This window comes from Hippocampus zosterae, chromosome 6, assembly GCF_025434085.1.
Source record: "Hippocampus zosterae strain Florida chromosome 6, ASM2543408v3, whole genome shotgun sequence".
In the NCBI taxonomy this organism is placed as follows: domain Eukaryota; kingdom Metazoa; phylum Chordata; class Actinopteri; order Syngnathiformes; family Syngnathidae; genus Hippocampus; species Hippocampus zosterae.
This window is the reverse complement of record NC_067456.1, coordinates 26,264,383-26,282,543: the sequence shown is the minus strand read 5'-3', so window position 1 is coordinate 26,282,543 and position 18,161 is coordinate 26,264,383. Positions and strand designations below refer to the sequence as shown.

Sequence of the window (18,161 nt, the reverse complement as noted above, 5' to 3'; positions counted from 1 at the left end):
ATTGCTGCTGAACATTGGCTTCCCAAGAGTGAGCTCATTTATGAAGTGACAACCATCAGGCATGTAGTACGTTATCTTTTTCAAAGCATAGAGGTGATAATTACACCAAGTTGTCTTAGACCCGCAAGTGCGCGCGCGCACGCACGCACACACACACACACACACACACACATGCACACACACACACACATGAACACATTTGTAGATGCACGATAACACACACGTGGATGAACAATAACACACACACACACACACATGCAAGCAGGCCAACGCACAAAACACACACTTTGACAATAAGTCCCATCGACCTTGAATCTACAGGCAGAGTTTTGAGATATGTAACCTTTTTAATTCTATTGGACTGCCACTTCATTATGCTTGGATTTTATCGCAAAGACATCAAATTGTGCTGAGAACTAAGCACCAGGATGCTGCTATAACTTATTGAATTTCCTGCCTGCAATTACATCAGCAAACGGCCCCTCTATTTACCTGTGTAGACAACTCCATTTATTTCTATTGACATGTTGATGCTGCTAATGCCATTGGTAGACAGGTTCAATGCAGTCTCTTGTCTCTCATCTGTCAAGAGAGGAGGCAGAGGAAAACTCAATATAAAGATTTAGAAAGAGCATAGAAGAAGCGAGAGGAGAACTGTAGCGTAGATAATGCAAAGAGTGACAGTAGGGGGAGAACTTTAGTAATGACTTCTGGAGGGAAACAATGGGAATGAAAATTTACTGACATTTGAAAAGCTCTTTTCTTCAACATTAGAAAAAATTTTTTAATGGCATTGTAAAAACATGCATCCATCCATTCATTTTCTAATCCGCTTACCATCAAGAGGGTCGCGGGCGTGCTGGAGTCTATGCCAGCTATCTTCGGGCAGTAGTTAGGGTACACCCTGAACTGTTTGCCAGCCAATCACCAGGCACACGTAGACAACCATTCACGCTTACACTCTCACCTAGGGACAATTTAGTGTTCCATGAACCTGCCATGCATGTTTTTGGAATGTGGGAGGAGAAAACTCACGCATGCACGGAGAGAACATGCAAACTCCACACAGGAAGGCCAGAGCCGGGATCGAACCCATGACCTCTGCACTGTGAGGTCGATGCGCTAACTAGTTGACCAACGTGCTAACCAGTCGACCACCGTGCCGCCGATCGTAAAAGCAATTCTTTAAAATTTTGATTTTAGGAAAGGTGCTTTTCATTCATGTCAGATAAAGATGCAACCTAGCTGAAGCCAATAACGACACACATTTGGAAGACCTTGAATAAATAATAACAGAGTTGTCCTCAGAAAACTAATTCATGTGCAGATATGATTTTTTTACGAATATTGTAGCAGGTCATGGATTAACAATTGTGGGCGGCCTGAGATTGGTAGTTCTTTGCAGTTTTTGGTTGTTGTCGTTATTTACATTTCTGTATTAGAAGTGGCAAAATATTTTCATTCACTCTTTACCTTTGTCATGTCGCTCTAGTTTGCATGTGCAAATACTTTTACTGGAAGTGTTTTGAACATGTCTGCCATATTTAACGGGTTGAGTGAACGCTGGCGCGTCTGCCTGCCACTGCTCACCCGCAATTATTCTTTTTTTTAGCGTTTTTTTTACGGTTTACTGTCGTTTCTACAGTTTACTCTTGTCATGGGAGATACCCTACATTCCTGTCGCAATTCGTTGTGGTTTTGAACCGTCGGTCGTCGCACAGTTGTCTTCGGTCGCGCTGTCCCAGCGTCCTGCCTGTTCGGCTGTCAGACGGGGCCCTGTGCCTTCTCCACTCCTCTGCGCTCCGTGATGGGGGCCGACGGGACATGTGTCTGGGCTATGCTGCTGTGGACAGTCCTGTCGCTCCTCCATCTGCCCGTGGGGGGACTGCTGCGGGGCTCGGTGGCGGGGCTGCTTAGGCTACGCTTCTGGTGGTCGGGCTCCCCGCCTCCGCTGCGCCGCTTCCCAGGCGTCGCTCCTCGTCTTCCCGGAGGTGCATCTCCCACAGATCTCGACGGGGCTTCCACCTCGATGGCTCCAGGGGCATCACCTCCTTTTAGTCGTCCTCCCGCCGGCCACGCAGAGACAACGGCAGAAGGGGTGGCCGATCCGCGGACCACGGCATGTTGGTCAGCCTGACTGGGTCGGCGAGTACTCCTCGCGATGTCGAGAAATTTAATACAATATAAATACTTAAAATCACTATTTAAAATTGCATATTCATTTTAAATTAATCTCTCCTTTTATTATTTATAATTTTATCTGTGGTGTTATTGTTCTTGTTTTGATTGTAAAGTGTCCTTGAGTGAAAGGCGCTTATAAATTAAATGTATTATTATTATTATTTATATTTTTAGAAGACAGGTTGTCATACAATCATCAGCAATTTCCATTTCTGTCACAAATGTCTTGTATGTCAGGAGAACAGCTATCGGCGTACCAACACACCTTCTATTTCTTGCCAAATGGCATTGTAATTCATTGAGCAAAGGCAAAGTAAAAGGTTTAAGATGGCGATCTTAATTGTAATCTTGCATGCATTGGAGTTCCATTCCACGCTTTTTTTTACTTAAATGCAATGCTTTACATTTAATTCTGGCCCCTATGACCCTGCCATAAATACCTTGTCACATTCGCTAAATTGTTTATGTGGTATTTAGACTTTGAAATGGAGACGATGAAAAGAATAGAGCAATCACAAACACATCCCAATTGACCATATCTGGGTGCTCAAACTCAAGAGGGGATCAGTTGTCATTGGGTGGTACCACCGCACTATGGTTCACTTACATTACGAAATGTCCTTCCATACCTGTTTGTCATGTCCTTGTTTATGATGATACTAATGCACCGTGTTATACCGGAGACAAATTCCTTGTGTGTTCTACATACTTGGCCAATAAAGATGATTCTGATGATTCTGATTCTGATTTTAGGGATGGGCAGTGAGGGGGCTTGCCAAACGTTCAATGGAAGGTCAGCAGTGGAAAAGGCTTGATCCACTCTGAGCCTACGCTTAGTTCTTGGTACCTCTAATAATGTCTGGTTCGCGTACTTGAGGCAACTGGCAGCTGCATTGGGGCAGAGGGGTAAGGTGGGGCGAGGCCATTTAAGGATTTGAAAGCAAATAATAGAACTCTAAAATATCTTGGGAGTCAGTGAAGGGATGTAGGAGTTATGTGCTTCCTCTTACAAATACCTGTCAAGAGCCGAGCAGCAGCACTCTGGACCAACCGAAAACACGTAATGGAGGATTGGCTTATTCGAAAGTAAACTGCATGACAGCAATCCAGCCAAGATGTGACGAAGACATTAATGACTGTTTCAGAGTCTTCTTGAGAAAGGAGAGGCTTGACTTCAGCCAGCTGGCTAAGATGAGCGAAGCTGTATTTCATTCATTCATTCATTCATTCATTCATTCATTCATTCATTCATTCATTCATTCATTTTCCGAGCCGCTTGATCCTCACTAGGGTCGCGGGGGGTGCTGGAGCCTATCCCAGCTGTCTTCGGGCAGTAGACGGGGGACTCCCTGAATCGGTCGCCAGCCAATCGCAGGGCACACAGAAACGAACAACCATTCGCACTCACACTCACACCTAGGGACAATTTAGAGTGTTCAATCAGCCTGCCACGCATGTTTTTGGAATGTGGGAGGAAACCGGAGCACCCGGGGAAAACCCACGCAGGCCCGGGGAGAACATGCAAACTCCACACAGGGAGGCCGGAGCTGGAATCGAACCCGGTACCTCTGCACTGTGAAGCCGACGTGCTAACCACTGGACTACCGGGCCGCCCAGCTGTATTTCACAACGGCACAAATTTAATAATAATAATAATAATACATTTTATTTGTGGGCGCCTTTCTAGAAACTCAAGGAAAACCTTACAACAAGCAGTTAAAATCACGAGTACAATGTTAAAAACAACATCAAATAAGAAAAAATAAATACAACAAAAATAAATAAATAAATAAAATAATGGCTTTATGGTCTGAGTGAATAGGCTTGTCGAAACAGATGTGTTTTGAGGCTGGATTTGAAATGTGTTAGTGAGTCTGAATTACAAAGGTCAGCTGGGATTGAGTTCCAAAGCTGGGGAGCAGAGCGACTGAAGGCTCTATTTCCCATGGTGACGAGGCGAGCAGGGGGGACAGAGAGGAGGACAGAGGAGGAGGAACGAAGAGAGCGGACAGGCGTAGGAATATGGATGAGGTCAGATAGGTATGGAGGGAGTAGGTTATGAATGGATTTGAATGTGAGGAGCAGGATTTTATATTGAATGCGGTGTAAAATGGGGAGCCAGTGGAGATGTTGGAGGACAGGTGTAATATGGTTTATGTATTGTGTGAGTGTGATAATGCGGGCGGCTGAATTTTGGACCAGTTGAAGCTTATGGAGGGTCCGGTCCAATTTGCCGGTCCAATTTAAAAGCACTGTCAAGTTTAAGACCCAAGTTTGAGACTGTTGGCTTAAAAGAAGGAGCTAGGGGGCCCTGGTCTGCATGATGTGATGTATAAAGGCTACTGGATTCAAAGAACATCACTTCTGTCTTCTTTTCATTGAAATTCAAGACGTATAGTGCCATTCATGATATCCTCCAGACAGTTTTAAAGTGGCCTCAATGAGAGAGCATCTTTTTTGCTCAGTGGGACATAGATCTGACCGTCATCCACAGAGCAGTAGAAGGAAATGCCATGTTTCATTGCGATGGAAGACAAGGGGAACAGATACATAGAGAACGGCAGAGGCCCCAGAATTGAGCCCTGTGGAACACCACACGATAGAGGAGAAGTACTTGACTCAGAGTAACCAAGGCTAACACAAAAAGGTCTGTCAGCTAAATAGAACCTAAATCACTTATGTGCACAACCAACAATGCCCAGCAGGTGCTGCAAATGAGCTAAAAGAGTTATGTGATCCACTCTATCAAATGCTGCAGTCATATTAAAAAAATAATAAATAAAGATAAAAAAAATTGTGCACATAGTCTGCAGTGTCGTTTACCAGAAGATGTCACCAAGAACTCATAAGTGTGCTAACTCTGTGCTATGCATCATCTTGAAACCGGACTGGAAGAACTCCCAAGACTTTATGTTCATCCAAGAATGATTTAACTGCATGTGTACCACTATTCGCAGATTTTTTAAATTGAAAGGCAGCTTGGAAATGGGTCTAAAATGTGACAGTACATCTTGATCAAGTCCAGAGTTCTTGAGCCACGGTTGCACCACAGCATATTTAAACTGTTGGGGAACCACACCAGAAGACAGAATGCTGTTGATAATGACCAAGACCGATGTACCAATAGGGAGAACCTCCTTAAAGAATTGCACAGGAACAGAGTCACAAGGGGCGCCAGATGGCTATGTCTGGCAAAGCACATCCTCTAAAAACGTCAAGGACAGAGCTTCAAAAGAATTTAACACAGCTGAACATGGAACATTGTGCAGGGGTGAAATATGGTACTGTACTGTATTTGAAACAAGAGTCTTGCTGTAGAAACCTTATAAATGAAAAAGTGAAGGTATTTGTTGCACATTTCTGGTGAAGAGTCTGAGCAAATAGGCTGAGTGGGTACAGAATCAATAGTTTTAAATAGTACACATTGGTTTTGACGATTAGCCTGAATTAGGTTTGATAAATGTTCTCTTTTGGCTTGTTTGACTGTGATCTAGTAGTTACATCAGCAGTCTTTCCAGATTTAATAAGAGACCTGCAGCTTATCTTTTTTTCCACTTAAGTTCGGCTTTACGGCACTCCTGCTTATCTGTGCGAGAGGACTAGATAAGTTATTTACTTCATCCTACTTCCTTGAACATAATAACTGTGTTGAATGAAGACTGATTTCTTTCTTTTGACTTTTTTATCTACCTTATTTTCTGTCAAATTATTACTGTATATGTTTTATGTTCAATAAACAAACAAAACAAAACAAAACAAACAAACAAACCAAGCCTCAGGTCTAGGTTTTGACACCACAGCTTTTAAAGGAGCCACGGAATCCAGGAAGTCAGGGAGGGATGAGTTGAACCAAGAGGTGAAGAGTACCTCTGTTTGAAGAGGACACGCAAAGGTTTGAAGGGGCTGTGCGATATGGCTAAAATTTAATATCTTGATATTTTTCCAGATATTTCAATAACGAAACGCTCACGATAGTAGTATGGGTTCAGTGAAAACTGCATTTTTTTCAAAGAAAAAACAAACTATCAACCCAAAGGGATGTGGATTGTGTTGTTTTTGGAAATTACTTAGCATCAACATTAACAAAGTCAGCAATCAATTAAAAATAATCAAATTCACATTGTACTGCAACTGTGCTTTAATGATAACAATTTTATGCGACAATAGAATTGTTTATTGTGTTCGTGTGCATGTATGTTACCAACATCAACGTGTCTGTTCTTATGTGCAACTTGTTCCATGCATGACCGTAAGAACAATAAACTGTTCAGAATATGGATGGATAAGTTGTGTGGCTTGGGAAAAAAAAAAGTAAACCACTCACTCCCGCACGTGACCATGATTGTGTTTGCATCGATGCATTACTTGGCAATTTGATGTGTGGACTCCCAGAGATATGAACTTTGCTTGGACCACATTTTGAGGGTCTACATTCTGTGTGCCCTGCGATTGGCTGGCAACCGATTCAGGGTGTCCCCCGTCTACTGCCCGAAGACAGCTGGGATAGGCTCCAGTACCCCCCGCGACCCTAGTGAGGATCAAGTGGCTCGGAAGACGAACATACACTACATTGTATGACTTTTTATTAATCCACAAAAAGATGATGGCAGTCCACAAAGATGCATGTGGCGATGAAATAGGATCGTGCCTATCCAGTGCATTCAATTGAATGGATCAGCGAGGGTGGAATTGCTTGTCCATTTTTACAAAAAAACTCTGCCATTTTATCCACTGGTAATTTTGGACTTATCAACTCAACTCATATGTATTTACAGAGCACTTTAAAACAATCACCGTTGTATACAAAGTGCTGTACATGGAGAAAATAGCATGTATACAACAATAAACAATAAAGCAATAAATTAATAAATTAATAACAGGCAGCAGAAAGCACAAAAAATGTAAAACTCAACTGGCTGCGTCAAAAGCCAAAGATATGGTCACATAATATTCTAAAAGAAAAAATACTTGTAGTATCCATATATACACTTGACAGCAAAACGGGAAGTGGATTTCTTGTGCGTGTGCTTTCTAGGCAGCAGCTGCGTGCGTCGCTTGCTCACTATGCTGATGTCCATTCGCCTTCTAAGCCTCCGCAATATGATTGTCATCTGCTGGTTTTAACTCTCGATCAACGCCGAACTTATAATAATAATAATAATAATACATTTTATTTATAAGCGCCTTTAGAGGGCAAACAGTACTTGCTCAATGAGCCAAACTTGATCACTTGAAAAGTGAATAGAAAAGAGAAATACTGTACGGGCATTGAAATAATTAACATAGAAGGTGGATGAAGTGGAATTAGTTAAATTGGAAAAGAGCCATGAGCAGATAATGAAGTTAGCCTAGTAAAGGCTCAGGTTAAAGTTTATAAAAGGTTTCATGTATCTGCGGTTTGTAAAGAAACATCTGAAAATTAGCACATGGACACAGAATATAAAGCTTGACTGAAAACCCACAAGGCACCCCATTTTTGCCAACTAAAACGGCACAAAAACAATTTAACTATATCCTCAGAGAAGCAAGGAAGGGACATAAGGATACAATCGAACAAAACTGTCATACTATGAACTCTAAGAAGCTGTTTGGATACTATGAAGGACATCACCAAAATGACGATAGCCAAGAAATGTCTTAGTACTTCTGACTAGAAAAAAAGCTAATAAATTAAATGACTGAGTTCTGAGATTTAAGACCCACGATTTTTCTTCTGAATGTGATAATAGCTTGAAATCTACAGTATGTGTGTCAGGACCCAGAGTGCTGAATTGACTCTGATGAGGGCCAGTCATTTTTCAAACATAAATGTACCACGAAAGCCACAAGGCCAGATGGCATTTCTGCCTTCTTTGTGCAGAGGAGTTGACACCTGCATTGTGTCCCGTTTTAAAAATTGTGTAGATCAGCACACTCATCCTCACTTGCTGGAAGTAATCAGTTATAATACCGGTACCAAAAAGGAATTGTCCGGAGGAAAATAATGATTGCAGCCACATTTACTGATTGAGAAACTGAAGAACATGTAAAGTGGTACATGAACTTTCGAAATTAATTGGTTCTGGAATAAATTTCTTAATGAGAATATCTTGTAAGTACAGATGCGTTTTGCACATAAATGCCCTAATCCGTGCCAACCCCCCACTCTCCCACCACCAAAATTCTGACATAAATGTTTTATAAAGCATAAAAATGCATCAATATATATAACAAATACATGTTAGAATTTGATTATTGCACAATATATGAGATTTGTGCATAATGTAAAATTTAAAGAATAAAAAATAAAAATGAAAAAAAAACCTTTTCATCTTTGTTTTGCCCTTTTTAGTTCATGTTCTCTCTCAGAAGTGGTTTTGCCTGGCCTTTTGCAAAGAATTGATCCAAGAACATTTGCTCTTGTTGGCTTTGAAAAATCTTTTGAAAATGTCCAAGGCAGTATAATGAGCGATCGCCGGACTGGTGAACACTTTTTCTGTGCGATTCACATTTACGTAAAACTATCGACACATATCTACATTTCTACACATAGAGACACATACGGTAGAGGTCCCTCTTAGCCAATGGGATGCCAGGAAGATGCCTGGCAATAGCCAATGGCAGAGCAGCTATAAATATGTTGCATTTAGGAAACTTGGAGCTGCGACTAACAGCCCATACTGAATTTTTACCTTTCGTATTTTAACATTTCTTTGGTAACAAGAGGCGATATTTTCCTGTTTAGACGTTTCATAACTTGAAAATTTCGTATGAAGAGACGTTCGCAAGTTGAGGTACCACTGTATGTTAAAGCCTTTATTCTGAAATGGTTCATGTCAACCATGTCAACACTATTTATGAGCAATGCAAATGAGACAGGCTCAAAAAATACTGTCTGAACGGTCTCCCATTCCCAGAGTCCCAGCTTCTTCCTTCTGGCAGGAGATTTGGAGTTCCTTTGAGCAGGCTGAACTGTTATGGTCATTTTTTTATCTATTATGATCATGAATGCAAATATGTAGGTTAGTGTGTGCTGTACTGAAATTGTTTATTTATTCCAGGACTGGGATTTTTAATCACCCTTGACGTGGGTGTAACCTGTTTCTTGTGTGGTGTGTGTCACCTTGTGTGTATATGATGCTGCCAACTGAAAACGACAGAACTAGCTGAGTGTCCATGACACATTTGTCTTTGGGGACAATATCCATTCATTCATCTATTTTCTACTGCTTATCCAGGGTCGGGTCGGAGGAGCAATAGCTTTAGCAAGGAAGCCCAGACTTCCCTTTCCCTAGCCACTTGTTCCAGCTCTTCCCGGGGTATCCCGAGACGTTCCCAGGCCAGCTGAGAGACATAGTCTCTCCAGCATTTCCTGGGTCGTCCACGGCCGGGGCCTCCTGCCAGTGAGACATGCCCGTAACGCCTCACCAAAGTGGCGTCCTAGAGGGACCTAATCAGATGCCTGAGCCACCTCATCTGGCTCCTCTCGACATGGAGAAGTGGCTCGACTCTGAGTCACTCCTGGAAGACTAAGCTTCTCACCTTATCTCTAAGGGAAATCCCAGACACCATGCATAGGAAACTCATTTTGGCTGCTTGTCTCCGGGATCTCATTCATAGCTCGTGAATGAAAGATTGACCTGTAAATTCTTCACCACGACATACTCGAGATGCTTCCTATGGAGCCACTCTTGAGTTGCCTTGGCTGTGCGTTTCGGGTTGTTGCCATGCGGGAACACCCAGCCACGACCCATCTTCATTGCTCTTACTGAGGGAAGGAGGTTGTTGGCCAAGATCTCATGATACATGGCCCCATCCGTCCTCCCCTCAACACGGTGCAGTAGTCCCGTCCTCTTTGCAGAAAAGTATCCCCAAAGAATGATGTTTCTATGTCCATGCTTCACAGTTGGGATGATGTTCTTGGGGTTTCCTCATCCTTCCTCTTCCTCCAAACATGGTGAGTGGAATTTGGACCAAAAAGTCCCACTCCCCATCCTCTGGATCATTGATGCCCCACGAGGAGATCTTGCATGGCACTGCAGACCGAGGGAGATTGATCGTCGCCTTGAACTTCTTCTGCTTTGTGATAATTGCACCAACAGTTGTTGCCTTAACACCAAGCTGCTTGCCTATTGTCCTGTAGTCCATCCCAGCCTTTGCAGGTCTACAATTTTATCCCTGATATCCTTGCATCGCTCTCTGGTCTTGGCCATTGTGGACATGTTGGAGTTTGCTTGATTGTGTGGGGACAGGTGTCTTTTACACAGTTATAAGAGTTCAAAGAGCTTAAGTTAATACCGGTAATGCATGGAGAATAGGAGGGCTTGTTAAAGAAGAACTTAAAGGTCTGTGGGAGCCTAAATTCTGAATGCTTGCTTGGGGATCAAATACTTATTTCCTGCAATAAAATGCAAATGAATTATTTAAAAATCATGGACTGTGATTTTCTGGATTTTTGTTAGATTCTGTTCCGCATAGTTGAAGAGTGTCTTTGATACAAATTACAGACCTCTTCCTGCTTTGGAAGTGGGGAAATTAAAAAATCTGCAGTGTTTCAAATACTTGTCCTCCCCACTGTATTTCCAGCTCAATTAAGTGAGAAAAGCAGGCGGGCCGTAACACACATGGCAACTCTTATCAAGCACGGCTCGATAGGCCCAGCTCCGAGGAGCGACATCATCTGGTTGTGTCGCAGGGACAACAACTTTAGCAGGGAAGCTCAGACTTCTCCAAAGCCTCTTGTTCCAGAGTCTGGGGTCTCTGAGGTTTTTTTTGTTCGATCTCTGCAGGTGAGGACATTCATGTGGTTAAAATGCAACTCAGTGATGAGGTGGATAAGATTTTCTCAGGCTCTTGATACCATGGAGCCGCATGGACATCGGGGACAGTGCCTCTAGACTGCCAGACAGGGATGGTTCTCGTCTTAAAGAAGTAGACCAGAGGGTCTGATCCAACTTCAATGGGGTCAAACTACTGAGCCTTCCTGATAAGATCTATTTGGAGGCGCTGGAGAAGAGGGTCCATCAGAGAGTTGAATCTCAGATTCAAGAAGAGCAGTGCGGGTTTTGTCCTTGCCGTGGAACAGTGGACCAGCTCAACACCCTCTGCAGGGTGCTCCGGGCGAGGTTCATGGTCGTTCGCCAAACCAGTCAAGATGTGCCTTGTGGATTTGAAGAAAGTATTTGACTGAGTACACCAGGGAATCTTGTCAGGGTTTTCTGGAAATATGTTGTACCGGACATAGCATGGGCTGCTCGATCTCTGTATTACCGGTGTCAGAGTTTGGTCCGCATTGCTGGCCGTATGTCTCGTGGCTGATTCTGTTCAAAACCTTTACGGAGAGAATTTATAGGTACAGTGAAGGCATTGAGGGAATCAGATTTGGTAAGCACAGTATGACACCTCTTGGTTTTGCAGATTATGTGGTTCTGTTGGCCTCATCGATCTGCCATCCTCAAATCTCACTGGAGCGGTTCACAGCCGAGTGTAAAGTGGTTATGATGAGAATCAGCACCTCCAATTCTGAGACCATGCTACTTGTTTGTTTGTTTGTTTGTTTGTTTATTGAACATAAAACATATACAGTAATAATTTGACAGAAAATAAGGTAGATAAAAAAGTAAAAAGAAAGAAATCAGTCTTCATTCAACACAGTTATTATGTTCAAGGGAGTAGGATGAAGTAAAAAACTTATCTTGTCCCTACCCCGTTATGTGTTTATATCTACTAAATCATTTTTATATCAATCAGAAAAGAAAAAAGTAAGAAGAAGTCTCCGTTAAGGCTCATACTTTACTCTTAACCGTGATATTTTTACGTTTGGTTTGTATCGGGATTATATACATCCACACCCCACTCTTGTGTCAATTTTCTCTTGTATTCATAATGGATATTTCAATACCTTTCTCTATTTATCAACTTAGTTCTGATTTATCATTATATTTAATGTTTAGAATTTATCATTTTAACGCTGATTGATGTAGGTTGTTTGTACTATTTTTTTTAATTTGTTTTTGAACTCAGCAAGCGATTTACTCATTTTCAGGTCCGTTTCGAGATTATTCCACAGATTAACACCTTTGCTAGATACACTTCTTTGCTTGATGTTTGTTCTTGTTTTGAGTTTTTTGAATAAGTTGGTACCTCTTAATTCATAATTGCTTTCTCGAATTTTGAAAAACTTCAAAAAAAACTTTTGGCAGAGCAGGTTAATGTGTGCTTTTTACATTAATTGGGCGATTTTAAAGTCAACTAGGTCATGAAATTTCATCGTATTTAATTTGATAAATAGTGGATTTGTGGGTTCCGTATATTTTGATCTATTAATAATTCGAATTGCTTTTTTTGTAGTTTGAGAATAGGGAGTGTTTGTTTTGCAGGCATTTCCCCATATTTCCACACAGTAGGTCATATATGGTAATAATAATGAAGTGTATAATGTGTACAAAGATCTCTTATTTAGCACTTCCTTGGTTTTGTAGAGGATCCCTACGGTCTTGGCTATTTTTCTTTTTACGTTATCGATATGTGGTTTCCAACATAGTTTTGAGTCTATTACTAATCCGAGAAACTTGGTTTCATACGCTCTTTCTATTTCAATTGAGTTTACCATAATTTTAGTTTGGTGTTTGATTGGTCTTGTGCCAAAAACAATTAACTTCGATTTTTTCAGGTTAAGTGACAATTTATTTCTGTCGAACCAGTTTTTTAATTTGTTTAATTCATTTTCTACGGTTGTCAGGAGCTGTTTCAGATTTATTCCAGAACAGTAGAAAGTTGTATCATCAGCAAATAGGACACATTTAAATTGTTTTGAGACCTTGCAGATATCATTTATATATAAGATGAATAGTTTTGGACCAAGCACTGACCCCTGAGGAACTCCGTGAGTGATTTTCAGTTGATTAGTTTTTTTATTGTTGAGTTGCACGTACTGATATCTGTTTTCTAAATAACTTTTTCCATTTATAAGCTACACCTCTAATGCCATATCTTTCTATTTTTTTCAATAATATACTGTGATCTATTGTGTCAAAAGCTTTTTTTAGATCTAGGAAAACCCCAACAGTAAATTCTTTGTTGTCTATATTAGTGGCTATTGCTTCCACAAACTCCATAACTGCCATTGAGGTGGTCCATTTTTCCCTGAAGCCATATTGATTCTCACTTAACAGCGCATGCTTTTGTATAAAGCTATCCAGTCTGCGAGAAAATAGTTTTTCTAATATTTTTGAAATTTGTGGTAGTAGTGATATTGGTCTGTAATTTGGTCTGCACTTTTATAGATTGGAATAACTTTAGCAATTTTCATTTTTGATGGAAAGCTACCAGCTTTGAATGACAGGTTGCATATGTGCGTGAAAGGTCGCACTACATATTCTATAATCTGCTTGATTATTGTCATATCAATATAAAAGCAATCAGTTGACTTTTTATTTTTAAAAGTTTTTATAATATTTGATACTTCTTCTTGTTTTACAGCAGTAAGGAACATCGTGGAGGACTTATTTTCTATGTATCTATCTATTTCAAACAAGCTTGTTGGATCAGGAATTTGTTTTGCTAGGTTACTGCCGATGTTGACAAAATACTCATTAAATTCAATTGCTATTTCTGCAGTTTTTTCCAAAATAGTATTTTTGCCTTTGATAAAATACTCTGGATAATCCATTTTTTTAGGACTATTTCTGATTACTTGGTTAAGTATTTTCCATATTTCTTTATTCTGCTCTAATAGTGCATGATAAAGATCTCTTTTACTGGTTCTTATATTTACTAGTTTATTTTTATAGGTCTTATATTTTTTTCTGCTTCTTCAGTTTTCAATTTTTAAAACAATTTATATAAATTGTTTTTCTTTTTACATGCGTTTTCTATGCCTTTCGTTATCCATGGCTTACTTGGGTCTTTATACTTTTTGGAGACTTTAGTTAATGGAAAATGTTTATCATATAAGGAGATTATGGTAGACTGAAATACTTCAAGCGTTGTATTTGGGTCTTCGTTTGACTAGACCTCGGTCCAGTTTTGTTTTTCTAGGTCTTGCTTAAAGACATCGATAGAACGTTGGGTTCTTAGTCTTATTTCTGTTATACGAGTTGTTGATTTAGCTTTTCTATCAAAATAATTATGAAAAACTGCAAAAACAGGTAGGTGGTCACTTATGTCATTAATGAGAAGTCCACTTTCCATTTTATGATCAATCTTATTTATAAATATGTTATCTATTAATGTGGCTGTGTCAACTGTTATTCTGCTAGGTTTCAGGATTACTGGGAAAAGGCCGTTGCTGTACATAGTATTTATCGAGTCAGTTTTTTTTTTGTGTCCATTTGGGTTTAATAATTCATCTTCCGTACCGCTTGATCCCCACGAGGGTCGCGGGGGGTGCTGGAGCCTATCCCAGCTGTCTCCGGGCAGTAGGCGGGGGACACCCTGAATCGGTTGCCAGCCACACAGAGACGAACAACCATCCGCGCTCACACTGACAACTAGGGACAATTTAGAGTGTTCAATCAGCCTGCCACGCATGTTTTTGGAATGTGGGAGGAAACCGGAGCACCCGGGGAAAACCCACGCAGGCCCAGGGAGAACATGCAAACTCCACACAGGGAGGCCGGAGCTGGAATCGAACCCGGTACCTCTGCACTGTGAAGCCGACGTGCTAACCACTGGACTACCGGGCCACCTGGGTTTAATAAGTCAATGTTAAAGTCACCACATATTATTCGTGTTTTCTTATCGTTGTAGTAACTGATCTGTTATTTTTTTATTGAATGTGTCAATACATGATCCTGGTGTCCTCTAGATGCAACTTATGATGATACTTGATGCCTTTTTATTGTGTATTTCAATGGTTAGACATTCCATTAGGTTTTCTCTTGTGTTTGTCAATCTCTCGATTTTATTGCATTTAAGTGCTTTGTCTACATATATTGCAACCCCCCCTCCTTTTTTGTTTTCTCTATTAGTTGCAAACATTTCATAACCTTCCATTTCCATTTCAGTTGTTTTATCTTCATCAAGCCAAGTTTCTGATATGGCAATTATTTAAAATTTATCGAATTTAGTCAGGTATTCTTTGATTTTTGTGAAGATTTTATAGAGACTTCTACTGTTTAAGTGTATTACTGAAAGTGCATTTTCTAATTTTATATTAGTGTTGAATTGTTCATCCAGGTAATAGTCAGAGTTTGTTACCCTTTGTTTGTTGTTGAAGAAGTTATTGTCTGGGTCCAAATTGTTCTCGGGATCGAATGGCTTATAGTCATTATCTTCAAAGGGTTGGAAGTTCATGTTTTTGGGATGTGAATTTCCCGCTCCCACGCGGTCGTCGATGGCTCCCTCGCGGCCGTCGTTGGTTCCCTCGCTGTCGTTGCTCGCTCTCTCGCCGTCATCACTGGGTCCCTCGTGGTCGCTGGCTTACTTGCGGTCGTCGCCGACTCCCTCACGCTCGCCGGCTGGCTGCCTCTCTCATGCGTGCTGGCTGGTTGTCTCCCGGATGCCTCAGGCTCGCTGTCTCCCGGCTCCCTCGCGGTCACTGGCTCCCCTGCAGTCGTCGCTGGTTTCCTCTCTGTCGTCTCTGGCTCCCTTGCGGTCGTCCCTGGCTCCCTCGCGGTGGTCGCAGGCTGGTTGTCTCCCGGCTTTCTCACGGTCGCTGGCTTCCCTGCAGTCGTCGCTGGCTTCCTCGCGGACATCACTGGCTCCCTCGCAGTCGGTCGGTCTTGAAAAAGTTACTTTTCTCAGGGTCAAATGTCTTGTGGTCAGTAGGGTTGGAAGTTATCAAAGGGTTGGAAGGGTCATCAAAGGGTTCGAAGTCCATGTTTTTTGGTATGTGAATTTCTTAGCTTCAGTAGGGTCAGAGTTTTTATCGTCGGGTGGTGAATAATTCTCAGTATGCTGCTTGATGGTGTTGAACTCGAGCCGGTTGTGTTGGAGTACTGGTGTGGGGGTGGACGATAAGTTTGTCATGTCTTAAATAGGCAGTTTCCCCTCTGTCACGTGCAGCTTTTAATTTTGGAAGGAGCTCTTTTCTTTTTTGTCGTACGGCATCTGTAAACTCTTTGTTGATGTAAATGTTGGAGCCTTTTAAGTATTTTGCTTTTTGTAGGATCCTTGATCTGTCCTTGTATCTTAGAAATTTCACCACAACTGGCCTTGGTCGAGGTCATCCAGGGTCTTGCCTTCCTGTGCGGTGAGCTCTCTCCACCTCAATTTGCCCCTGTATCAGCAGCTTCTCCTTAAGGATTTTTTGAACTTTTTCCTTTGTTTCAGCCCACGTTGCTCCCGGTTTTTCCTCAATTCCATCAATTACTAAGTTGTTTCTTCTTGACTGTCCTTCCAAGTAGTCCACCTTGTCTGTTAATACAAGCATGCCGTCACATACTTCGTAGAATTCTGTTTGCATGTCTTTGGAATGGACAGTTTGACAGATAAGATTGTTTTTAATGTCGTCTACCTCTTTTTGGGTAAAGTTGATGCTGGTTTTTATTTCTTGGACTTCCCTGGTAAAAGTGTCAAGTCGTGAGTTTGTTGAGTCTATTACCATCTTGACAAATCCTTTGAAATTTTCTTGTTGTTGTTGCAAGAGCGCCGTAAAAAGCTTTTTGTTGCTGGAGTAATTCGTTTACTTGAGTGAGGGTCAGGGAATCCTCTTCCTGCTTTGCATCTTGCTTCTGTTTGGGTGGCATTTTGTCGGGTCTCGTTGCTAGCCGGTTGTATGCTCGTTTGTGACGTGTCCAGTGGGCTTGCTGCTTGGGTGTTTCTAACGTGGCAAGTGGGTTTACCGGCTCCCTTACGCTCGCTGGAGTTTGGCTGGTTGGTCTCTGGTGGTGGGTTCCAGCTGCGTGGTGGGTTCCAGCTGAGTAGCGACTTTTCGCAGTTAGCTTCCGTGCTAACGTCCGCGGTTAGCTTCCGTGCTAACGAGCTAGCGTTTCGTCCAACCCCCTCTTCCCGTCGCCAATTTCTACACACGCGCTGCCACCATGTCGCGCTCTGTTCTTTACTTTCAAATGTGGCAAAGCTTCACACGAGAGAAATGTTGACTTTGCTGTTGCTGCTCCTTCTTTCCGCTCGGCAATGCATAGCAACTCACCCTTTAGCATGTGATGCGTTCAAAGGACGGTCACTCAATACTACTCAGTCGGAAAATGGTGGAGTGCCTTCTTCAGGTCGTAGATGAGACCCTGAGTCAAGTGGAGTAGTTCAAATATCTTCAAGGCTTGTTCATGAGTGGGAGATGGATTGAGCGTGAGATCTACAGGCAGATTGCTGTAGTGTCTGCAGTGATGCAGACTTTGTATCGGTCTGTTGTGGTAAAGAAGGAGCTGAGCCAAAAGGCAAAATTCCTGATTTACTGGTCAATCTACGTTGCTACCATCACCCATGGTCACGAGCTGTGGGTCATGACCAAAAGAATAAGATATGGATAGAAGCGGCTGGCATGAATTTTTTCCGCAGGGTGTTTGGGGTCTCCCTTAGAAATGCGGTGAGAAGCATCTCAAGATTGAGCCGCTGCTCCTTCGGGCATTGTTGGATTCACCTGGCGCTTTAAGAGGGGCGGGGCTGCCACTGACAGGCGACCGTTCGTGCGACGTATAAAATGCAGCATCGCATGACGTTACATTCGTGAATACACTCGCTTCATCGTCGGCATGGCCCAATGGTAAGCTACGCTTATACTTTTATTTAACGGATATCTAAAGTTAGCTTTAGATTTGATCATGATCGGTTGCTTTGTTTGTCTGCTTTGCATTATGCTTTGTTTGCAATCACAGTCAGTTACCGTTTGCAATCGGCAATTTAGACAGCGTGGGCCAAGGTGTTTTTAGAACACTGGTGTCTTTATTTAGCTCATTTATGCATAGTTGTTGTGTTTTACCATTTGATGTTTGAACGAAGTAAATTGTGTTGCAGCTGGGCTTAATCATGGCGGTGCTCCACTTCCGGGTTGGACCTTTGGGACTGGTAGTTCTTTTGTTCGAGTCGACTTGATATGTTTG

The 18,161-nt window shown here is 41.9% G+C and overlaps 1 long non-coding RNA gene across 1 annotated transcript in view; it reads right to left on the bottom strand.

Annotated features, from left to right (window-relative positions):
* Positions 1-12,526: 12,526 nt before the first annotated feature.
* LOC127602328 (uncharacterized) overlaps positions 12,527-18,161 on the bottom strand; it is a 69,286-nt gene continuing 63,651 nt past the window's right edge. Inside the window, exon 2 of the long non-coding RNA XR_007962750.1 lies at positions 12,527-12,979. This is a non-coding gene — a long non-coding RNA (uncharacterized LOC127602328). The remainder of the gene's footprint in view (positions 12,980-18,161) is intronic.